At 40.4% G+C, this 25,821-nt stretch overlaps 1 long non-coding RNA gene across 4 annotated transcripts in view; it reads right to left on the reverse strand.

Moving 5' to 3' along the window:
• Positions 1–1,423: 1,423 nt before the first annotated feature.
• The window catches only part of LOC311524639, an 85,058-nt gene continuing 60,660 nt past the window's right edge, over positions 1,424–25,821 (reverse strand). For 2 of the 4 annotated variants that reach the window (XR_014712598.1, XR_014712599.1), the window contains 3 exons: positions 21,571–21,654; positions 7,432–7,533; positions 1,424–6,337 (listed from right to left, as the gene is read on the reverse strand). This is a non-coding gene — a long non-coding RNA (uncharacterized lncRNA). The remainder of the gene's footprint in view (positions 6,338–7,431; positions 7,534–21,570; positions 21,655–25,821) is intronic. The other 2 variants (XR_014712597.1, XR_014712600.1) reach the window with 2 other exon arrangements.

Here is a 25,821-nt window from a genome sequence, read left to right on the forward strand (position 1 = left end):
TCATATCTTCACACCAATTCTAGTATGCAATTTTGCTAACCAAAGAGCATGAATGATTCCCATTACTTCTCTGTGTTAGGATGATTCCATACCAGGTGGTTATTCTTCCTGTGTTGCCAAATTCCAGGTTCTTCTATTCAGATGAATACCATGTCTATTCATAAACTCATAGCACACCATAGCTATCTATCTAATATTTAAGAGGCTCCCTGAGGACAACAGGATATAGCATATTATAAATCATGTTTAAATAAATCTGAATTCACACTAATGCCAGGAGATATTAGCTGCACCTTGATCTGAAAGTTACTACTTTCAGTTATAAGATGTAGCTTTTGTGATCTCCAGAGAAAATGCTCCCTTTTTTTAATATACTTTTGGGGTACTTAGAGTAAGAACTTCTATAGTCATCTGGGGCACCATGCCAGAAAAGAAGAGGGAACACAGAGAGAGGATGTGGGTGGGTACCACTTAAAATACCTTGGGCTGGGAGGAAAAGAACCTTAGGAAAAGTGATGGGACAAAGGACCCAATGAATGCAGTCTAGAACCTTGCAGTGTCTCCAACAACAGTTCACCTGGAGCTATCCCCTCTTTATTGCAGTAACTAGAACAAAGCAAAATGTATCTTCATACTAAGGGTACCACACAGCACCAAAGTTAACTAAAAATCCATACGTTTCTAGGAGGACACGGCCTTAGAATTTCAGGTATTTGTTTAGCGAACTGGTGCTCTATGCATTCTATGTGCATTGATCTCCCATTGGATGCATGTCAGATCTCTGTTGTAAAGAATAATTAAAAAAAAAAGTTAGATTCAATCACCCCATCATGATCAAGTTACAGAAGAAAATGCCATTTCATTAGCATGGTACTGTATAATACACTACTTGTATATGAGCAGGATGAGGGCCAGATACCCTAATATTTACCTGTTTGAGCTAAGAAGGAAATCTTAGGTGAAATGTGTTTGAAGCTTCTATTTATATGCATAATAAAAAGCAGACATTGTCAGTGGGAATGCATGTCACAAGGGAGAGACAAAAGAAATGATTTGTCATTCTTCTCCTTTTGGGAGTAATGGCTATGCAAAAACTCACCAACATACTAGAAACTGAAGCTCATGGATGAAATTGGCTTAGAGAATTGCATGATATTTCAGTACCCATTCAGCTGGTGTTAGAAATTTAGGTTGGTGCCTGAGATTTGTAGGTGAAGCATCGGTGGGGATGAGGAAGTGGTGGTGTGTGTCGATTTTCCCTTTTTATTTTTTTTCCACTTACACCCAGCAGCAGGGAATGCAGCATGACCACTCACCACTCTATCCCACAATTGAAACAATGAGCAAAACTTCGTTACCAGCCACACAAGTAATTTCTTTCCAGCTTATCTCAAAACAGTACAAAGAGGCAAGTCCAATAAGGTTTGTATTTTAATGTTTATTAGGTGTTTAAATAAACTTCACATAACAATGAATTGTATTACACCAAAATAAGGAATATTATCGCCGTTCTTTAACTAAGGCTCCCATTTGCAAGAAATTTTGGGGTGGGTTTGTCTTGTTTTGCCAAGGACACACACAGCTGTCATCTCTTTGCATGTGCAATGTTGCAGTGCATAAATTTGATGATGATGATTATTATTTATTATTTTAGAAGTGTTTTCAACCATCTTTCCTGTGCTCAGTGTCCTCAGGCATGCACACAGGGAAGCTTTTTCTATACCAGAGTTTTTGTTCATATCTGTAGTAAGTAAGAGATATTAATGGCCGAATGATCTCCCTTTATGTTGTAATCAACTCCAGGGAGGAGTGATTGTTGTCTCAACCATCTGAGTCAAACCAGCTTAAAACAAAAAATCCTGAAGATATTAGTCTTTTGATCAGAAAAGTTTCATATCTGAAAGACTTTCAATGCTGCTTTCAGAGCTGATATTCCTCTTGACTGTGATCGCAAAAAGTGGGGCCACAGTTGCATTCATTGTTCAGTGAGCTTGTCCACATAGTTAAACCCACCGACAGCAATGAATGTTGATTGTGACCTTTTTAGTAAAGCTTTGCAAGGAGGATGGGGTGGGGGTAAGAGATACCTTGTTTGCTGGTTTGGCAGCTGTCTTCAGTGAAAGTCCTGAAAGCATGAAGCAAGGAGGATGATGGTTAGCTGGAGGGTACAATCAACGGTCGATGGTTTTCACTTTAATTCCAAACTCACCGACAGCGTTGAATGTTCACTGAAGCAACCACTAAAAACAGAACTCCACGGACTTGACAGCATCCTTAAAAACTGAAAGGGGAGGGGGAATCATAACTGACACAGTGGTTTTAATCATACAGATTATGCAGTTTGTCATTGTTCCCTTAGCACCATCACCCACCCTCCTTGGCCCATTCTATTACAGTCCTACAGCAAGGAACTGGCAACGCTCCAGGCTTTGATCCTATGAAAAGAAAAGGTCTGTTTCATTTATTTAAAAGCTTTATTTATCTAGTTTGGAAATCTAGACTGAAATATCTAGTGTTGTTTAGCTCCATGGTTTGACTCACGTTAATCAGAGTGTGCAGTCCCATACCTCTACACAACTGGGTAAAAGCAAAATGAACCAGCAATGTCACTAATAGATTGCCCAGTCCCAGTAAAGTCTCTTCTGCTGGGTAAATTCAATCAAACCTGAATCTGTTTAAGGTTGTTGGGTATTGACTGTTTTAAGCAGCTTTTGTTTCTCAATAAGCTTCTAGGGGAAGATGGGGAGGTAGAACTACTTCATTCTCTTTGTAAATTACCATATATGCCAGTAGCACTATATTAAATAATTGTCTGTTCTAAAAGGAGCATCCTGTTTCTTCAAATGCTTCTATACAACCCATACAATTAATCTAATTTAGAAAGCCCTTCTACACACACATCTGCCTAACCTAAGAAGTCAACTGAAATCCCATTATAGTAGTTTAGAGGTAATCAGATTGCAATCTGATGCAGTGTTAGACTTTCTTTAAATGTAAATTTCAGTTCGCTCCCCCTGTTATGAAAGCAAGAGGTGAACTTATCTGGGTCATTCTAACCTGGAGATTCCTTCTTGGAGTGCAATGGGATGTGTGTGTGATAGGCTTTTTTTGTTTTTGTTTGTTTGAAGTGTCTTGTCCATATCAAGGATTTGATTATCACACTTCGTGAAGTGCTCATTCTGATAAGGCTCCAGCAATAATGGAAGTTGTTTGCCTTTCTTCTAAACTTTGCCAGTTCATTTAGACTTTCTCTTCCATCAAAACTGGCTTTTAGAGAAAAGGAAGTGTACGTAGTATTGCAATTCATGTGTAACGCAACAAAGATTTGTCGTCTTTGGCCATTAATGGGAAGGGTTGGGAAATGGAAAGACAAGTCTCGCTTTGTCCTCTGATTCATAGTCATCTACCTTGCTTACTATCTGCACTGGCAAGCAGAATTGTTCTGCAGAAGAGAAATCCCTTGAAAGGTTCAAGCTCAACTAGAGAGTTTTTATCTTACTGTGCAGCAGAACTAGTTATCATGAAACTGATGATTTGTTGGTTTTCATTAAGTGCTGCATCTGAAAGCTTGTTTCCAAGTGGGGTTGGTGTGGTATATTTGGCATATCAATGCATAACCTATTTTCACTTCAAGCATCTCTTGTTCAACTTGCTAATATTCACATGAATGGAACCCCAAAGCTAAAAGACACCACATATCATGACTCTGTGCTATTTCCTTTATGGTATGGTATGGTATAGTATGGTAAATAAGGCTCCGTGACAAGGACTTTAAGTCATAGCTATTTCTTTTAACTGATTTGTCCTGCTGTCATAAATATAAAGGGAAGGGTTAAGAAGCTCTGATACAGTACTATAAAATCCTCTTACCTGTAAAGGGTTAAGAAGCTCGGGTAACCTGGCTGGAACCTGACCATGAAATGACCAATGGGGGGACAAGATACTTTCAAATCTGGGGGCCGGGGGAAGGCTTTGTCTGTCTGTGTGATACTTTTGTTATGCGGCTGCTCTGTCTCCAGGCAAAGGGACAGAACCTTCAGCTCTAATCAGCTTTAAAAAACTCTCCCTGTTTTTCAAGCAGAGAGAAAAAATTGTCCTTTTAAAAATCCTGCTGTGCTTTTGGTTCAAAAATGATCCCACTGCTAGCACCATGTCAGGTTCCCTCCCCACTCTGAACTCTAGGGTACAGATGTGGGGACCCACATGAAAGAACCCCTAAGTTTATTTTTACCAGCTTAGTTTAAAAACTTTTTCCCAAGGCACAAATTCTGCCTTGTCCTTGAACAGTATGCTGCCACCACCAAGTGATTTAGACACAGAACAGGGAAAGGACCAGTTGGAGTCCTATTCTCCCAAAATATTCCCCCAAGCCGTACATCCCCTTTCCTGGGGAAGGCTTGATAATATCCTCACCAATTTGTATAGGTGAACACAGACCCAAACCCTTGGATCTTAAGAACAATGAAAAAGCAATCAGGTTCTTAAAAGAAGAATTTTATTTAAAGAAAAGGTAAAAGAATCACCTCTGTAAAATCAGGATGGTAAATACTTTACAGGGTAATCCAATTCAAAACATAGAGAATCCCTCTAAGCAAAACCTTAAGTTACAAAAAAACCACAAAAACAGAACTACACATGCCCTCCAGCACAGTGAATTTCACAAGCCAAAAACAAAAGAAAAATCTAATGCATTTTCTAGCTAGATTAGTTACGAACTTTACAGGAGTTGGAGGGCTTGCATCCTTGATCTGTTCCCGGCAAAGGTATCCCACAGACACACAGACTTTCTCCCCCCCACCCCGATTTAAAAGTATCTTGTCCCCACATTGGTCATTTCTTGGTCAGGTGCCAGCCAGTTTACCCGAGCTTCTTAACCCTTTACAGGTAAGAGGATTTTATAGTACTGTATCAGAGCTTCTTAACCCCCTTCCCTTTATATTTATGACACCTGCATATACTGGAATTGATTGCCCCACTTTTTAAACATGTAACAGTAAACTAAGATAAATGATTTGCTGTCCTTTATCGAACAGAAAATCGTACTGGTGCGCATCAGCATGACTGTAGTAGCATAAACTGGAGTCCTCTTTCTTCTGTGGGCTACAGTGTGTGTTGTAGACAGGAGGCTCCTTTTTCTTTTTCTTTTCTTTTTTTTTTTTTTGGCCTGGGAAATGAATCACTTGCAATTGTGAAAGCTTCAGAATTCAAAGTAAATGCAGAGTAAACTTGTTTTGCCAATACAGCCAAGAACTTGTGATGTATCCACATATAGCAGACCACAGTCTTGGGGCTTGATTATCTGCTCACTCACACTGGTTTTATTCCACTGCAACTCCATTGGCTTCAGTGAGGTTACTCCTGATTTACATCATCATGAGTGAGTGGAGAATCAGGCTCTTGGATTCGACAGGCCTTTGTTCCAATCTGCGTGTGGTCAATGTTGTCCCAGCTAAATGAGCAGTTTAGGGTCACTCACATTTTAGCATAGAAGAGGGAGGATGTTTGCTTTTTATTCTCCATTTCTTTTAGTTCTACTTCTCCTTTTCTGTCACTCCCCCCCCCCACTCTCTCTCTCTCTCTCACACACACACACACACTCTCTATCTTGCCTGGCTGATAACCAACCTCTCTATTTCCAAGGTTAGGTTCTGTGGCTGGGTTAAATTCTATGTCAAAAACTACAGCTGGCTTTTCATTCTAGTCTTCTAGACTGGAGATAGATGTAAAACCACAGTGTTGCTTTATTTAACTCTATGCTGATGGAAGCAGAGGCTCATGAGAAATCCAGGCACTCATGAGCTGCAGTCCCGATGCCCCAAACCTGCAGTTTATGTAGGGTAATAATACTTTCCTCTTGTCATCTGGTTTTCATTTAAAAAAAAAAAATCCCAACTGGACAAATATAGCTTAGCTGGCTGTGCTACAAATGCCAGATTTATTTTAAGTTTTATTTCAAATCTCCAGGCTTATGAGAACATTCAGATTACTTGTATGCTTTTTTTTAATTTAAGGTTAGTAGGTCATAAATAAACCAAAGCACTTTCCTTGCCATGAGCAATAGGGTTATAATGTACATGAAATATCACTTTTAAAAAAGTAGGAACCTAACGTGAATTGACAGAGGTACATGAGGAAGTAGTTCATTGTGTCGCTGTAAAGGCCATAGGGATTTGGGCTGTTGAGGTTGTCTGTTTCATGAATAGATTATATATCTTGTCTGATGACCTGCACTTAATTTAAGTGACTGCCTTTGCCAGTCCTTCCAGAGGGCAACTGTGTGAAATAGAGCATCTCATCTTCAGTCTCCAGTCCTTTTTTCCTCTTCTTGATGGCTGACCTAAATTGAAGATATGGGGTGTGTGTTGCACAAACAATTACTTTGCTGCTGAGGAAGCTGCATCTCAACTCCTAATTAACAGGAGTCCACATCTTGACTTTTTTATCTGGTATCAAAGAAGAATGTTTAACTGCATAATATTGGCTAATATCAGCAACTAGATTTTACTGTTCACTACCACTCATGTTTATCAGTTTCCCTATATGGTATAGTTATTTAGGCTTCCTTTCCCTATTTGGAAATAGTGACTGCAGCTTTAATTTGAAACTCTTCCCTGCCCTCTTCTTTGTCCCTCACCTTCCTTTTTCCTCCTCCACATACCCACCCACCGATTGCGGAATACATGATAGACGCCAAATAAGTCTGGATCCATGTTGACTGCATTGAACATCCTTTTGAATCTATCTTGCTACCTTTACATGCAGTGAGATTGTTAAGACAAGCACCTGGTTATACAAATAGTCTGGAATTGGGGATTTCTTGAAAGTACATACAAGTTCTAAGTATTGCACTCCTAGCATCGCTTTTTAGGGATACATTTAAAAAAAAATTCTATGCAGCTTCTGCACTGATTGAAAGATTCTGTTAATGTAGCTCAGTGGTAAAGGCTTTGAGTGGCTTACAGCATCTTTAACTTGCACTGACAACGTTTAACAGTAAATAGCATCCCCTTGATGTTGTTAAATTGTTACTAGAGGGAAAATTATGCCTTGCATATAAATATTCATTTGTCTAGAAGCAAGGGGCAAAAACACATTGTTCTGCACGTGTCACAAACAATCACTTGTGCACAGTTTTTGGCTACTTTCATTAATCTCCCACAGTCAGCAAGCCTTCAGTTATACACTTGGAGACAGGAAGAAAGAAAGTGCATTTTCAAACTCTTTTTCAATTTTGACACGAAAGTGTGAATGCCAGTGGCAGTATCTAAAAATGGTATTAAGACAGATCCTCAGCTAGTATAAATTGGCATAGCTCTATTGGTATCAATAGAGCTAGGCCAGTTCGCACCATATGAGGTCCTGAGCATGATTTGCAAGTAGAGTGAGGCATAATTATTGGCTCCTTTTTATTCCCTTTTAAAACCAGTTTACCTGTTCTTCTGTTCCATTTTTCATGTTGTTTCTCCATTTAAAATATATATATATATATAACCCTCTCAAATGCCACATCTTCATATTGTATTGACACTGGACCTGAAATAAAGTAACACACACAAAGAATGAGTTAAATCCACTTGACCATTGTCAACAGAAGCTTTATTTTATTTCTTGGCTGGCTGTCCAACGCAAGTAACTTATTGAAATGAAACTTAGTGTTAAAAGTAAAAATTTATGGACACTGCAAGAAAGGAAGTCCTTCTGTAGCAGAAAGGGGGGTGGGGAAGAAGCATTCACTTCTGCAACACATGGGTAAAAGACAACAACAGAACCTAAACTGTGAAGCAGTATTATCTGATCTCACAATATTTTTAAAAACCCTAACTGAAGTGCATAGAAGTTTGGGGTGTGTTGGGAGTGCAGAATCAATTCCTAAATATGGACTCAATGTGGGAGTTACTGGGTGGCATTAGATGGCTGGTGTACGCAGGAGATCAGATTAGATTGTCATAATGGTCTCATCTGGCCTTAAAGTTTATGAAAATATTTTAATATCCTTGTGTAGTACTGGAGCAAAAGGATGTTCTAGGGAATCCTTTCACCCACCATGAAATGCAGCCACCTCTGGGGAAAAGAGTAGCAGCTGTGTAACATGTCAGAGCAATACCACTTACCAGTCTAACACAGAAAGGGAAAATGTTATATTCAATACGAATCATAATAGATTGCTTTGTGTAAATTCTGCCACTTATGGAGCCATTTTTTCTAGTGATATGGTGTGTATATATGTATGTATATATAATGTGTGTATAAACGGAAACTATACTGTGTACCAAATGTATTCCTGGTGTAATGCAACTGCCCATGAAATTTAAAGAATAAATGTTGGCATGTTAGAAAACCTGCTTTGAAATAAAATAGCAGCTATAGAAATCTTTTAAAAACTTTGTGACCTACATGGCAAATTGCTGAATAAATACATAGCTTCCTTCAGTCCAGAAGATTTCACTGATGGCTACTGAAGATGGTTTTTGAGTAAACTTGCTGTCCAAAAATTAACTGTGCTGTTAAAATTAAACACATCAGCTAATATTACATGTCTGCAACACAATCTTTCTGAGAAATGGGATGCTGTTTAACCACAATAGTTTAGGACCAGTGCAAGTGTGAGCAGTGGTGATGACCTATTTGCTTAATCAAATATTTGATTACTCTTACAGAAATTATTCAGAGAACTAGAAGCTTTCAGTGAATACTTAGCCATAAAATTTTTAGCTTTGGAAATTTGCTAAAATTCTGATAATGACTAAAATACAAACTAGGTCATATTAATGTAATGTTTCCAAAGTGCATTTACTGTATATTGAATGTCATTATTTATTGGTTTAATTACATTTAATTATCTTAAACAGACATCTGTATTATCAGGTCTGATTATGCCATACTTACATGAATAGTCCTATTTTGAAATCAGAGGAACCACTCAAATGTGAAGGGATTACAGGATTGGATTTATAGTCTATTTTTCATGTAAAACCAAGAATTAATGGACAATTTCAAATACTGCCTGCAGTTGCCCAGCCCTCTTGGGCTAGAATTCTCTATTCAGTTTGTTACTGGAACATATTGCTATTTATGGAAGATGAACACATTTGTGTTCATAAATCACATACAAACATCTGTTCTTTAGATCACTCAAAGTAGTATGGCAACTGCTTTTTATACCAATATCCGTGAAGCAAAGCTCACCTACTGACTTCACACTTAACCTCTATTTATTCTAGCAAATATTTCAGCAATCTAACTTTCTAGGCAAGGCAAAACACTCGGAATTGCAAACAGTCTGGCATAGAGATCTGTGTGGCCCAGGCCCAAAACATGTCAAGTGGAAGCTAAATCAAAGAAGAGGTGAAAATTAGAAGCAACATGATAGGCTCAAGCTAAAGCATAAGCAGTTCAGCTAGCAACTCTCTGTACTCACTATCACCTTTTGAAGACCATTTCTTACCATCTCTCCTGTTTTGATTGCCTCAGACAGACATACTTTCCTTATCTGACATAGAACATAGTCTAGTGGTTAAAGACCAAAATGATGAATTTGGAGATCTGTGCTCTCTAGTCCCAACTCTGCCACATTATTTAATTTTTTGCATACAAGTCACTGAAGCCAATAATTTTAAAGCTGCACTCATAAAATATCTGGTGCACCTGCCAGCTGTAGTTGTTCACAAGCAAATGTTTAAGTACATGTGAGGCAATGTTGCCCAATAAATAGGGTACTGGGCTGGGAGTTAGGAGATCAGAGCTCTTTCTATTGCTGGTTCTGCTCTCTTCAGGGCTTTGTCTCCTTGTCCCCATCTGTAAAACAGAGATTAAAATACTTGTCTGCTTTTGTAAATCATGTTAAGATCCGTGGATGAAAGGCACTATAGAAGTAATTGTTGTTGAAGTCTGAAAGTGCATAAGTGCATTCAGTGTCTTAGGTGCTAAGAGCTGTTTTGTTTTTGAGTGCACTCATCTGTAAAATGGGAATATAATATTTCCCCTCCTGACAGGAATGGTATTGTGAGGTTCCCTTCATAAATGTTTGCAAAGCAACCTTTATGGTAGTTAGTGCAAAGTATGGATAATTTTATATGAACAATAAGGTATTACCTTTGAAGTCTCTGTAGTAATTGAATTTTAGACTGCAAACCCAATCCTGCATCTATACAGTACCTAGTGCAGGATTGGGGCTTTATATAAAGCTCAATTAGACATTTGTTTCCTTGGATCAAGAGGGAGCAGGATAATTGCCTGCATTCAACAGCATGAACAGATTTTAGAAGAGAGGATGATTTTCTGGTCTAGGTACTGGATTGGGAGATGTGTATTCAATTCCTGCTTCTAACAGATTTTCCATGTCCTCTTGAGCTTAATCTCTGTACCTCGGTTCCCTAGCTGTAAAGTGGACATATTACTTTGTTTCTACGGCCCTTGATCTGCCTTGTTTTCAAAATCTCTTTACAAGAAACTGTCCCTGCTTAAATGGGTTTGTACAGCGCCTAACATAATAGAACCCTGAAATTGGTTTTGTCATCTAGGAGCTATTTTAATCCATTTTGCACATTACGTGTGTTTTTTGCTGATGGCAGCACTGCATGACTATAATGGCTATATTTCAGGTTATTCATCGTGTAAGATCAAAATGAATTGCTAATTAGAGAGAGAAGGATGTTTTTAGCATTTCCTCTAGAGATCCTATTTTAAAGCAAAGATGACATTTAACGGTTCAGATGTATATGCGTGCTCCCATCACCCTTCAGAGTCTGGTGGAGTAACAATACGATTTAAACTTGTTCCCCCTTTCTTTCTGATTCACTGTAGAATTGAACCCTTGGAACTACAAAATTTGCTCAAGAAACTTCCTGAAAAAGCACAAGATCAAATCCGCACAGACATACCCCTGGAACCCCGACCTGGGATATTCTATCTACTACCCAAGATCCATAAACCTGGAAATCCTGGGCGCCCCATCATCTCAGGCATTGGCACCCTGACAGCAGGATTGTCTGGCTATGTAGACTCCCTCCTGAGGCCCTACGCTACCAGCACTCCCAGCTACCTTCGAGACACCACTGACTTCCTGAGGAAACTTCAATCCATCGGTGATCTTCCTGATAACACCATCCTGGCCACTATGGATGTAGAAGCCCTCTACACCAACATTCCACACAAAGATGGACTACAAGCCGTCAAGAACACTATCCCCGATAATGTCACGGCTAACCTGGTGGCTGAACTTTGTGACTTTGTCCTTACCCATAACTATTTCACATTTGGGGACAATGTATACCTTCAGATCAGCGGCACTGCTATGGGTACCTGCATGGCCCCACAGTATGCCAACATTTTTATGGCTGATTTAGAACAACGCTTCCTCAGCTCTCGTCCCCTAAAGCCCCTACTCTACTTGTGCTATATTGATGACATCTTCATCATCTGGACCCATGGAAAAGAAGCCCTTGAGGAATTCCACCATGATTTCAACAATTTCCATCCCACCACCAACCTCAGCCTGGTCCAGTCCACACAAGAGATCCACTTCCTGGACACTACAGTGCTAATAAACAATGGTCACACAAACACCACCCTATACTGGAAACCTACTGACCGCTATTCCTACCTGCATGCCTCCAGCTTTCACCCTGACCACACCACATGATCCACACGGGGTGCGGGGATGTGAGAAAACCTGGATTTGTGCAGGAAATAGCCCAACTTGATTGTCATGCACATTGTGTAAAGAGTTGTCACTTTGGATGGGCTATCACCAGCAGGAGAGTGAATTTGTGTGGGGGGGTGGAGGGTGAGAAAACCTGGATTTGTGCTGGAAATGGCCCACCTGATGATCACTTTAGATAAGCTATTACCAGCAGGACAGTGGGGTGGGAGGAGGTATTGTTTCATATTCTCTGTGTATATATAAAGTCTGCTGCAGTTTCCACGGTATGCATCCGATGAAGTGAGCTGTAGCTCACGAAAGCTTATGCTCAAATAAATTGGTTAGTCTCTAAGGTGCCACAAGTACTCCTTTTCTTTTTGCTAATACAGACTAACACGGCTGTTACTCTGAAACCTACAAAATTCTAATAATCCTAACTCTGCCACTCAGTTACTTTCAACCAAGGTGAGTGTTTTTACCCTCACAGTGTCTATTTCCCTTTTCTAAAAGATGGATAAGAGTTACCTGCCTCACAAAGATGAATTTGTTCAAAGCACTATACAGACATTAAAATACTATATAAACCCTAAATAGCGTTATTGTGTACAGACCTACTTTATATGCTGATAACTTGCAAGTTGTATCTAGAGTAGGCACAAGGAATTTTATTCTTCTAGGAAACATGACATTGAACATTGTCTAGGATCTTAAATAAGGCATTCAATACTAAGCATATGTTTAAGATGGAAATGAGCTCAAGGCACAAATGGCACTCCACTCAGAATTGCAACTTTAAAGTCTGCAGGGCACTAAATCAGTGATAACCTTATCATTTTGGTAGTGAATATACCATAGTGCTTTAACACCCTTATTTTTTTTTTTGAAAGCTCTGTGTACTGAACAAGTTTCAGGCATAAATATTACATTATTTCTCACATAATATCCTAGGTAGCGTCAACTGGTTGTAGCATTGTACTTCACTTCCTGTCCTAAAAATATCACTGTTACTATTAACTAGCTGCATAACCAATCTTCAACATCAGAGGCTGAGCATTTCAATGGTGGATGAACTAATCCTATGAGTATATGGGGTGAAATTCTACTCTTGAGATGTGGCCATGTGAGGGAGATGAAGTGGCACTGGATCAGCATTTACTGTTGGACTGCCCACCAGCACCAACAGGACTAGTTAGGTGGAACTGAGGTTGAAAGGGATTGGTGGGAATGCTCAGTTCACCTTACTGCTGCTCTGAAAATGAGAGCTAGTGACTGTGCCAACCTCTGCGTACACACTAGACAACAGAACACTATCACATCCACAGCTGACACATCATGCCCCCTTCCCCCCACTTGGGATCTTGAAGTGCTGTGGGTTGCAGTACAAAGGCTCCTGTCTTGAATGTTAGTAGGACTCCTCTAGTGCAATTGTATGGCATACTGGTTTGGGGATACAGAGAAGCTCCCTAGGGTCTCTTCACCTCAATCATCACTCTAATGCTCATCACAAGGGAGGATTTGGCCTAGAGTTAAGACTTCTAGCATTCTTTGAAGATGGAAATTTGTTGTTCTCAAGTACAAACAGCATCCTGGGCATTAACAATATTGTCATGTTGACTTGCTAGTATGTCCATTGTTCTCAGACATAATGACTATAGATGGCTTACTGATGGCTAAGAAGACATCAGCTGAACAGTTCAGCTGACCAACAACAACTATTGAGAAGCTTAATAAGTTTAGCCCACTTTCAACTCTTGTATTTTAATCTGCTGCTGATGTTCAGGCAACTGGAGGGTAACCCATTCCCTACACACCAAGTATTAAGATGCTCAGCCTTCCTACAAAGATGCATTGGGTTCCCCTAAGAGCTTTCTCAACAACCCCATTTCTAGAACAATGTCAATAATGATCTTCTTGGGAAAGGAGTGGTGCTCCTACAATCCCAGGAAAGGAGAGCTTTCTTCTGTTAGAGCCTAGTAGAACAAACTCCTGTGTCTCTAGAGTTTGGGAGGTTGGTAGAATTTCCATGAATCATTGGCTGTGCACTGAGACAAGTAGTAACTGGATCAGGCCATTAAGTAGCATTTTGACAATCAAGAACAATCCTTTCATGTATTATAGGCAGGTGTTTATTTCTGCGGACCCATAGCCTTAAAATCTCATCTATCCTGCAGGGAGGGAGGGACTCTGTAGAACTCGTCCTGCAGGACAGGCAATTTCTCTTGGAACAGAAACGACTTTAATGCTACAGGAGCATATATTTATCATTTAAGTATCTGCATGTTCCAAAGAAAATTTTTTAATTTTCATGAAACTTACCAAGAAATCAAGGGTCATATTCTGGCTCCATAAGTATACAGGTGAAATCCAGCCCTGTTCCTATTGCATTTCTGCACAGGGAGTAGCCCATATTTCCTGATTTGAAGCACGGGGGGAGAGAGTTAGCACCACCAATGCCACCATACACTCCACAGTGGCCTGCAGTGGAGAGAACTCATGTTGTGCCCTTTTCAAAATTATAACGATTGCTGCTCCAGTGCCTCCAGAAGTTTTCTACTGGCAGGTCAACCCCAGCCACTGCTGCTGAAGTTCCTGCCTGCTACACTCAAATATGGCAATAGTTTCTCGATCCACAGTTTAATTCTAAGCAAGGAGTACATCACACAATCTAGTATTGAGGCTAGTACAGAATGCACAAAATAGAGCTGATGATTAATGATAAAGTTGCTACTAATGTGAGATTGCCCACTTGGGAGGAAAATGTTGCTGTGTTGTCCTAGACTTGCTCAGAGGAGACAAAACAAGATGAGAATTTTTGCAGTAGAGGTTCTCTCAGTAGATCTCAGTTTTTCAGTGTCACATCTCAGACTTTTACCACCGCTTCTGGAATGCAGATACTATGTGACAAGGACTCCAACCTATTCCATAAGGTGTCTCATGGACAGAGACTCAAGCACCTTTCCCCACTTGCAGTCATGAGGACCACCTCAAGCATTGCATAACATCTGAGAATTTACAGAAATTATTTACACATGGACAAGAATTTGGGGTGGAGGGGTTAATTACCCAAAGCTAATCTCCTAAATAAACTGCCAAATTTTCAAAAATTCTGAGCACCCAGCTACACCCATTCAAAACAAATATGCTGATTATGGGCTCAGTTCTGCTGAGCTTGACATAAATTGCATGCTCAACAGCTGAGAGGAACAGACCCAAAATGTACATGTTTAATATAGCCAGGGCCACTCTACTTTGGCACTTGCTCCAGTAGCTTCAACCATCTGAAGTGGACCAGAAACCTGTTAGTACAGTGGCTTATTGTTAGTCTTCTTTTACCCCTTTAAAATACATTTTTATGTGCATGAGCAGGTATATATTGTGCAATGTATCTGTGACTAAAGAAAATTAGTTACCCATAGAGGGATAAAATAGTAGATCAAAGGCTACAAACCCCTTCTCAACTTTTATGCAAGATAGTAATCTTTATAATCTAAGGCTTTGTCCTCTCTGTCTACCTAGTGTCCTGCTTCCTGTACAGTGAGCGTGGCACTTTGCAGGGCACTTTATGGTTCAATAAGCACTGTCGACTCTTGCTTTCTATTGACAAGACTAAACAGGACCCCTACTTTATTTTTTTTTCCAATAGGAAAATGCCAGGTGGAAGGGATTGTTGAAGTACAACGTGTGCTGAGTGGGGTAATTGGAGAGTTGGGAAGAGGGGTGAGGTGTTTTTTTGGTTGGTTGCTGTGTGGTGGGTTCTTTTTTGTTTGTTTGTTTGGTTTGTTTTATATAAAGTCTCCTTTTCTTTATCCTTCAGTTCCTGGTTCAGGACTATTTAGAAAAACTGGATGAGCACAAGTCCATGGAGCTGGATGCGCTGCATCCGAGAGTGCTAAAGGAGTTGGCGGATGTGATTGCAGAGCCATTGGCCGTTATCTTTGAAAACTCATGGTGATCGGGGGAGGTCCCAGACAACTGGAAAAAAGGCTAATGTAGTGCCCATCTTTAAAAAAGGGAAGGAGGAGGATCCTGGAAACTACAGGCCAGTCAGCCTCACCTCAGTCCCTGGAAAAATCATGAAGCAGGTCCTCAAGGAATCAATTCTGAAGCACTTAGGGGAGAGGAAAGTGATCAGGAACAGTCAGCATGGATTCACCAAGGGCAAGTCATGCCTAACTAATCTAATTGCCTTCTATGACGAGATAACTGGCTCTGTGCATGAGGGGAAAGCAGTGAACGTGTTGTTCCTTGACTTTAGCAAAGCTTTTGACATGGTCTCCCACAGTATTCTTGCCAGTAAGTTAATGAAGTATGGGCTGGATGATTGGACGATAAGGTGGATAGAAAGCTGGCTAGATTGTCGGGCTCAACAGGTAGTGATCAATGGCTCTATGTCTAGTTGGCAGCTGGTATCAAGTGGAGTGCCCCAAGGGTCGGTCCTCGGGCCAGTTTTGTTCAATACCTTCATAAATGATCTCGAGGATGGTGTGGATTGCAACCTCAGCAAGTTTGCAGATGACACTAAACTGGGAGGAGAGATAGATACACTGGAGGGTAGGGATAGGATACAGAGGGACCTAGACAAATTAGGGGATTGGGCCAAAAGAAATCTGATGAGGTTCAACAAGGACAAGTGCAGAGTCCTGCACTTAGGACAGAAGAATCCCATGCACTGCTACAGACTAGGGACCGAATGGCTAGGCAGCACTTCTGCAGAAAAGGACCTAGGGGTTACAGTGGACGAGAAGCTCGGTATGAGTCAACAGTGTGCCCTTGTTGCCAAGAAGGCCAATGGCATTTTGGGATGTATAAGTAGGGGCATTGCCAGCAGATTGAGGGGCGTGATCGTTCCCCTCTATTTGACATTGGTGAGGCCTCATCTGGAGTACTGCGTCCAGTTTTGGGCCCCACACTACAAGAAGGATGTGGAAAAATTGGAAAACGTCCAGCGGAGGGCAACAAAAATGATTAGGGGACTGGAACACATGACTTATGAGGAGAGGCTGAGGCAACTGGGATTGTTTAGTCTGAGGAAGAGAAGAATGAGGGGGGATTTGATAGCTGCTTTCAACTACCTGAAAGAGGATGGATCTAGACTGTTCTCAGTGGTAGCAGATGACTGAACGAGGAGTAATGGTCTCAAGTTGCAGTGGGGGAGGTTAGGTTGGATATTAGGAAAAACTTTCACTAGGAGGGTGGTGAAACACTGGAATGGGTTACCTAGGGAGGTGATGGAATCTCCTTCCTTAGAAGTTTTTAAGGTCAGGCTTGACAAAGCCCTGGCTGGGATGATTTAATTGGGGATTGGTCCTGCTTTGAGCAGAGGGTTGGACTAGATGACCTCCGGAGGTCCCTTCCAACCCTGATATTCTATGATTCCTCGCTCCTCCCAGCACCTCTAGTTCTTTCCTTTTTGCTTTCTTCTCTCCCACTTGCCTAAAGTCCTGAGAAACTGAATTTGGGTCCATAGAGCAGCTCACAAGCCTTGTCCTTGTCCTTTAAATCTTAGCTTAAATGCCCCCCAGCTGCTTCTCCAGCCCAGCAGCAGTGATGCTTTACCTTGCAGGCCAGCCACTGCAGTGATAGCTTAAATCCTAACATCCCATTTAGGAAACTTGACTGGGAGCTGGTTTAATGACCCAAATTCCATTTCTCAGAGGATTGGCAAAGGAGGTGTGAGAGACCATGGTTGAGAGACAAGCTTAATTTTCATTATTTGTATCATGATAGTGCAGAGCAGCCCAAACAGAGATCAGGGCCCTGTTGTGCTAGGCACTGTACAAACACATAGTAAGGGACTGCCTCTGCCCCTAAATAGACAAGACAGGGTAGAAAGATAAACCAAAGGCACGAAGAGGTGAAGTTACAGATTTTGTCTGCAAAGTGTAATTTAAAAAGAACCCCCTGCGGCTGTTAGGTTAAATGGGGGATAGACTTTAGTGATGAGAGAGAGTTAAATTGTGTGTGTGTGTAAGTAAAACATGCATATAAGCTTTTAACCCCTTAATGGGTTCTCTTCCGCTTGGTAACTTAAGGACCAGATGGTACACAGCTGTGACCGACTGAAGGCTAATAAAATATGCCTGGACACCTGGGCCTATAGTTTACATATTCAGCAATGAGTTTGGGTGCCTAACTTGTGACTCATTGAAGGGGCTGGTTTTCAGAGAATGGGTGTTCAGCCCTCTCAAAAAATCAGACCCTTTAAAGGTGTCTCAGGTTGGGCACCCAAACTTGATAGTCACTGTTAGATGAGACTTTGTCTTCAGTGTCCACAACCATTGTCTAATATGTTTGTAGATTTCTGTTGTCTTGCTTTTGCATAAAACCCTCTTCGGAATAAGAACTTTCCTTGATTGTCTGCATCTCTTGTATACCTACCTATCTTCATGGATAGTAATAAGTGGGGATTCTGTACTCCATGGATTTAGCATTTTGTATAGGTAAACAAGTGAAACTGATACTTTTTGTATCTTTCTTGTTCAAAGCTTTAGGTAAAATTCACCTCTATGCAGAGGTCCAGTGCAAGGCCTGTGTATACCACTTAATTCCTATGCAAACCCTATATTGAAGGCCTTGTGTCGAGGCTTTATGCTGACTCTGCATACTGGGTGACTTTCATTCTTGGTTAATGTGATCCAGGTGCTAAAAAGCCCTGGCTGAAAAGTGTTAAGTTAAAAGCACAAGTCAGCTAGGTACATAAATATTACATGGTTAAATCTGTAATGGGTTCCCACAGCAGATTTGCTTTGTTTAAAGAGTTCCATAGCCCTGCTGATTTATGGCAACTTTTCCAATAGTACACTACTTGCAGAGAACTCCATCTAAACAGTTTCTGTCACACTGGAAGATTATTACACTTGAGTAACTAATTAGCCACAAGCAGCTAACCGCTGCTGTTTAGGACAAAAGACACGACCAAGAAAGCTTTTATTTCTGTTGTGGAAAATGACCTAAGGGGTTTGGGGAGGGACCAGAAAGGAGACATAACTTTTCTGCTTTCATTTAATATAATTCAAAAACTTTTTTACTTTAATTAAAGCTGATAACTAATAGGTAGTATACCTAAAGGTTAGAGCATTAGACTATGTCTCTGAAGACTCAAATTCTATTGCCAGCTCTGCCTCAGAGCTTCTGGACAGATCATGCTCCCTGATTGTACCTCAGTTTCCTTTTTGATAAAGTGGAGTTAACAGTTATTTGTTTAACAAAACACTTGGAGATCTATGGCTGAAAAGTGCTGTGTTTAATGGTACTACTGTATGTTGTGTTCTGTTGAAACTGTGGGGTGAGGAGGGATGGGGAAAACATTTCCAAACCTGGGCCAGATGATTTTTTAGACTTAAATTTACAGGTATATTAAGAAAACTATCAAGAAAGTGATTTAAGGTGAGATACTGGCCTCACTGAAATCCATGGATGACTTGCCACTTACTGCAATGAGACCAGGATTTCACCCTATTTTTTTTTAAATGAAATCTGGGGGGTTGGGGGGGGGAATATCAAGTGTAAAACAAGCTCTGAAATACAGACATGACATGCAGCAGTGTTGTCACTTCCTATTTCTATCCACTGGGCATGCAGCGGAGTTATCACTTCTCCATTATCCCATGTTCCCAGTGGCAGTGTTCCCCCTCCACCCCTCCCACAAATATTTGGGGAGAAAAGGAGTATATTTCATTGCTGTGTATTTACAGGAGAGAACAGATGTCCTTGTAGCCTTTGCTTTTTACTTTTTCCTTTCTTGGCAAGGTTAGGAAATGTAGTCACTAATGCATGTAAAATGTTTGAGAACCTTTGGTACCATGGAAGTGCCAAATATTATTTATTGTTCAGTAAATGTATTGGTGGGAGTCATAAACTCTCATTGCTGCTTAGCAAAACAAGAGATGAGGGGCAAGGGAAGTTCAAGCAGATACCACCTCATTCAACACCTGTCACTTTTCTTCCTCTTTCTTCTTATCTCCTCTTTTTTACCCTTCCTGCACTGCTCTCTCAGCCCCCTACTCTTGCTGGCTTCCACATATGTTGAAGCCTCACAAGTCTGTGCTGCCCACTTGTAGCAGAGCTGTTTAGAACAATTAGTGGCAGGGCGACGAGGCTGGGGCCTGATCATCCAGTTGATGGACAAGATTGGGGCCATTGAGTCTTGATAGCATCAGATTAGTCCTTCCTGGTTTTATCAGATTATCTGCACAGTGCATGTGGATATGGTCTCGACACCATATAGTCTGAAGTGTCTGACATATTGAGATCTTGCTGTTTTTCCTCAGTTCTGGCTGTGATACTACCTGTTTCGCTGGTAGGTGGAATTACAGTAAAGGGTAAGATCCTGGAGAACTTTTTATGAAGGCAGGTTTGAATACATGTCAGCAAATATAATTTCACGAAAAAGAAACATGGAACCAATATGGCAGAGCTGTCTCCGAGAGGACCTTCCTGTAGCAAATTGGCACTGCAGTGTTATCTGTACATTCAAACCAGCCTTAGCTTAGTATCTGTCTCAGAGAAATGGAGCAAACTACTTCAAACTGGGCGCACTGCCATTATAACAGATGGGCATAAATGTAGGCATCCAAGAGACTGTTAGGCAGCGCTGAAATTGGGAATATCTAAAATATGGGAGCTGGTCACAAAAAGGGGGGTGGGGAGAGGATTCAGTGAAAGCTCTCGTTACCCATGGAAATTTTGTAGCGTTGAAATTTTAAGATAGGTACCATTTACAAAATTCAAATGCAGATCCTGATAAAAGTTTTGAACTCCTCCTGTTTGGATTGTTCAAATTCGTGCCTATCTCTAGCCAAAGATGTGGAATGTTCAGCTATCATAAAATGCTGACTGACAGCCAACTGAGCATGAATGGTCTCTGTTCTGAAGACGTGCTCTAAGGCCCTTTGTTGATTTGCATGCTCAGAAGAGATGGATCCGTCATCTGAAAAAAACTCTCTTTACTGTCTAGGGAACAGTGAATATGAGACTCTCATTTTTCTTTTAAAGCAACACCCCACCCCCCCACCCAACTCCAGACTATCTCCCTATGTGATTTAAGAATAATTGTTGTTCTTCCCCTCCCTACAAACGGCTACTGAAAGATGAAATCATGAAATGCAAGGGTTGATTTGGGGTTAGGAATGTTGCACAACACCCCGAGTGAGACACCATCAACAATGCAGATCGAACCCAGGAGACCTCCTGATGTAGCAGCATGAGTCTCTCTGGCCTGAGCCAAAAGACCCAGTCCCCTAAGGCAAATCTGTGGAGGGGGACAGAGGGCCACCTTGGGTGGATTACAGGAGAAGGCATATAAGAACAATCCAACTTCACTGTTAAGATACTTAACTTTCTTGAATGTGATTCAATATTACATTAGTTGTGCCCAATGGCATCTGAACATGTGACCTCTCTTAAAGGAAAAAGGGAAGACATTAATGTTCATTGACCAAATGAATGAGGTGAACGTTAAAATGGGTATTTTGTTTTGAGAAGCTGTAGTAAGAGTTGAGCTGTGCTCTGTACATCAAATGAGGGCAAAGGGTGTAGGGATAGCACTTCTGATATTTAGCTGATTATTGTACAGTAAAACATGAATTAAAAAGGGGTGTGCATCAAAGATAAAGTATTGTAGTTTGCTGTAACTGTCACCTGGCACACACCTCCAGTTTTTTTTCCAGTAAGAACATCTGAGCAGTGGCTTCCATTTTTTGCATCTGCAAATTGTATGTCTAATCATTATTTTATTAAAAGCATTACATTTTTCAAACGGCTATAAAGCCCAAATGAGCTCCTATTATGCCAACCTTTTAAACTATGGTTTTTTATTCCATCTTCATTTTCAGCAGCAGCAACAATAACAAAACCATTGTTGTGGTCTCTTTTGACAAGACTAAGAGACCCCGAACCTCCCTTTGGAATTCTCCAAATCTAAGACTTACTTTGTTTTAAGTGAAATGTGGTAAATGAACCTGTTCTTAGCGTCTACTTTTTGTCTCTGGACTCTCGCTGGAATCTTAAGGGTTCTGAACAAATACAAATAATGAAAAGCAGTGATTAGTTTTGTGGGTTGATTTAAAAAAAAAAAGCAGGTAAAGAAAATCCCACCATAGCAAAGTCAGATGAGATCTATACTTTTTAACATAACACTTTATCTCATAAAGATTAACGAAAGCAACTCTATGTTCAATATATTTAGATTTTTCAGATACTTAGTTATAAACTTTAAAGAAAACGACATGTGAAGTTGCCGTTATGTAATAACTTCCCTGGTAATCTGCATTAATTAGGTGTGAGTTAGTTGCCTTAAAACAGAATCAGGAGGGGATATTGCTTTCTTTTTCCCTAAAATAAATGACATGTAGTGTTCTATGGATTCTGCCATGTGGAATTTGCCACAAAATTATCCCTTGTTATAGGGTTGTGGGTTTTTTGTTTGTTTCTAAAATAGCTTTCTTTAAACAGCAGCAACAAACGTTGGTTCAAAGATAACTTTGATACTAGGAACCAAGTATAAACCAATGCAATGTTTTGTCTTTCTGAGTTTGCAAACAATCTGAAACAAGGGGTCTGAAAGGAGTGAAAGTGAACAGCCTTATTCGTCTCAATTGACTGTTTACTCTGGAACCTAAAGATGTAAATTTTAAAATGTCAGCATTAACTGTTTTACTGCTGATCTTTCAGCCTAAACATCCAGTTGATGTATTAATCCAACCATTACAAACTGTCTGCCCAGGTAACAAAAGCCCCACCAAACTACTCAGCTACCAAAGCCTACAACTTCCCTGCCTCCTTTTCCCCCCAACTTTACTGATGCAATTATCCTTCTGGAATACTGAAAACTTAAAATATGGAACAGCAGAACATAACTGAATATAATGGCAAAATAAGTAATGCCAGGGGCTAATGTGCAGATTTATCATTTCCATATTTAATTACAAGCCTTCATTTTTAAAATTTAAATCAAATTGCCATGCTAGAATGTCACAGAAACCGGTGACCTTGCCAAAGATTTGATGCCCAGCATGCTGGGGGAGGACATGGCCTTGATTGGAATGCATTTTCTTTTATTGTCATGCAATTTTACAGATTATTTATTTAAATTTGGAATTGGGGGGAAAAAACAATTTCGAAATTTAGTCTTATGGAAACCTGAGCAGGCTACATTAGCTTGGTTTAAAATTATGTGCCACAGATTTACTGATGCCAAGAACTTTTGTGTCAAACTTGGAGATCTGCTGACTTAACACTAGCGGAGGATATGGCCCAATGATTCCATAGAAGAGGTAGAGTTTTGAATATGGAATATACGTCAGTATCCCTTCTTACCATTTTTAAGCCTTAGCCTCTGATTGAAAATATAAGTTTCAATCCCATCTCCAAAATAGTGACCTAAAATGGATGATTACGATCAGGGCCTGATTCTCAGGTAGTGTAAATTGACGTCAATGGAACTATGGTGACTTCACACCAGCTGAGGACTGGGCCTGAATTTTTCTAGCTATTTCAGACACATTATATGACATCTCACAATAAACAGGACAGTATTTCAGTGGACTACCTCTGTGGACAAGAGACCTTGTTCACCCCCCTCCCCTTAATCTCCTTATTAAATTAGTTATGATGTAAATAATCAATATTCTGGCAAGCAGGACAAAAGCAGTCATCTTAACAATCTGGTTATGATCCTTTCCCCCCCACCACCACCACCCAACTTCTGTTTTTTCCATATGGTTTCTTTATCTGTGTGTTGAAGTGACAGCTCTCAGGTGATGTGGACAAGAACCAAGCCAAGTAATTGGCCCTCGGGGGTTTGTATTGTCTCCAGCTGGGCAGTCCTCCAGGGAGAGGTTCAGCAAGGAAACCAGAGCCACAAAGTCTGCCTCTATAAGAAAGAGTGTTAGCTGCAATTGATAACTTGACGGGTCCATTGTATGCAGCTGCCTGTTTCTAGGTGTGTGATTATAGTGGCTGAAAATTTAAGCCTCTGTTGAGCGTTCAAGTATTATTTTTGCTCAGTATAACCTACTTAAGTATTCTAAATCCATCTCATCTCAGACTAAGGAATAAAGATAAGTAAATAGAACTGGTATATAAGGAATGGTAGACTTTTTTTATTACTACTAGCAAATAGTTAAAAAGAAAAAAGTATTACCTCGCAAACTTATCTAGTAAAACAATGTAAAACCAACTCTGACCAATTTTTTTACTACAAGATTCACAGCGTAGGTTCAGTGTCAGTGGTGAGCAACCCTCAATCCTAGAGGGAGAGTTTGTACTTGTTCCATGTGCAAAATGAGTGTCTAATCAGAAAACAAGTTGTAAAAATATGTAATAGATACCCTGTTGTTGATCTTACTTAGCTGGCTTTGAAAACTTTTTGGTTTGAGTTTTTCACAAGAATGAACATTATTGGACACAAGGGGAGAAGGAGGGATGACACTGGATATCCTACTTGTGCAGTACACTTTTTTCACTACATTATCAGTTGAGGTAAAGCTGATAAGCTATTATATGACATGATTTTCACCTGACTAAAACTGTCCAGATGCTACCAAATGTTGCTGCTAGAACTCCTACATCTGATTGGGTCTGTCTTACCCCCATCACACTCCCAATACTAAACCATGCACTTTCTCTCGGGGGGGACCTTGGAGAAACACCGAGGGATGACAACAGTGTTCCCAAATGGACAGAAGTCTGGTGATAATCTACAGGAATATCTTGGAGAAGGCGTGACTGTAACAAGGAGCCAAGAAGGCCAAATGTTAACTCTAGGTGCCACCCCTACTTGAAAATGTTGCAAAATATATTGCATGTCAAGGCTCTTTATAAATATATATACTGGAAACTGCAAACTGGGGAGGTGAGAGCAGGGCCGGTTCCAGTGTTTTTGTCGCCCCAACCAGCAAAAAAACAAAAACAAAAAACCTCGCCTCTGAACACGGACGCGGAGTAATGGTGTGGCCGCTGAATTGCCGCCAAGCACGAAACATGCTGTGACGGAGCGACCGCTGAATTCCCGCCACCACCGAGGGCGGACTGCCGCCCCAGAGCCCGACGTCCTGCCGCCCCTTTACATCTGCTGCCCCAGGTACCTGTTTGGTTCGCTGGTGCCTGGAGCAGTCCCTGGGTGAGATATCTATATCTATATTTCACCTCCCCGGTTTGCAGTTATTTATTTCTGGGGAGGTTAGATATATAATATATCATTTCATTGGTTTTTGGTTTGGTTTTGTGTTTTTGTGATGAATACCCATTTGCATCCTGATTCCATTTAGCTTTGGCTGTTGTTCCTTATAGAATTCTAATCCCCATTATTTTGGTTTTGTTATATCTGGTTTAAAGAACCAACCAACCAAAAAAAAATATATCCAGCCTATTCTGTATTGGGCAGTCAATTGACAGCATCTGTAAGACACCAAAACACAAATAGAGAACCACCTCTATGGATTTGGCTAGATCACTGAAGGTGATTGCAAATGCATACTTCTGATTCTCATCCACAATCAGATCCAGGTTCCCAGAGTCACAAAAACATGAGCCATTTGGTACCATTTTCTCTGCATGTGACAAGGACAGTAAAATCTGTTAAAATTTGCAGCTTTCAAAAGCAGGTCTTCAAAAGAGTTTTATCTGAGATAAGCATGACGATATACAGATTGTTAATTCATGGCTGCTCTGTAGGGAACCTCTGCAGTGAATTGTCTGATTTAAAGTAATTATTGGAATTAATACAGAAATTATCTCTGTCTGTTTAAAATATTTTCATCTTCATTGCCATAGGTTTCATGTGCTAAAATTGTACAATGTTCCGGAAGCACAGCTGCAGTAGGCCTGCTCTAACTTTGTCCTCCCTCTCCAGTTCCCTGCACGTTCTGGTTGATAGTGAACAAATAAGCAGCCCACAGAGCTGACATATTGCTTTTTGCCTTTCACTGTCGTCTTGACTCCCATCAGAGAGCTCTGAAACCTACAGTTTGCTATTTGACTAAGCAAGGAAGTTATTAGCATTTGTTCTTCAGGATGTTTATAAAATTAAGGGATTGCAAGTTTAGGACACTTCCTTCTATATTTAAGTGCAGGGAGATGGAGTACACAAGAGATGTTTTAACTACAGCAGGCAGCAGAATGGTTTCAAATTACCTAAAACAAATTGACATATTGAGGCTTTTTATCAGACTGTTCAAAAT

Source organism: Lepidochelys olivacea, assembly GCF_965140295.1.
Source record: "Lepidochelys olivacea isolate rLepOli2 genome assembly, chromosome: 8".
Lineage (NCBI taxonomy): Eukaryota > Metazoa > Chordata > Testudines > Cheloniidae > Lepidochelys > Lepidochelys olivacea.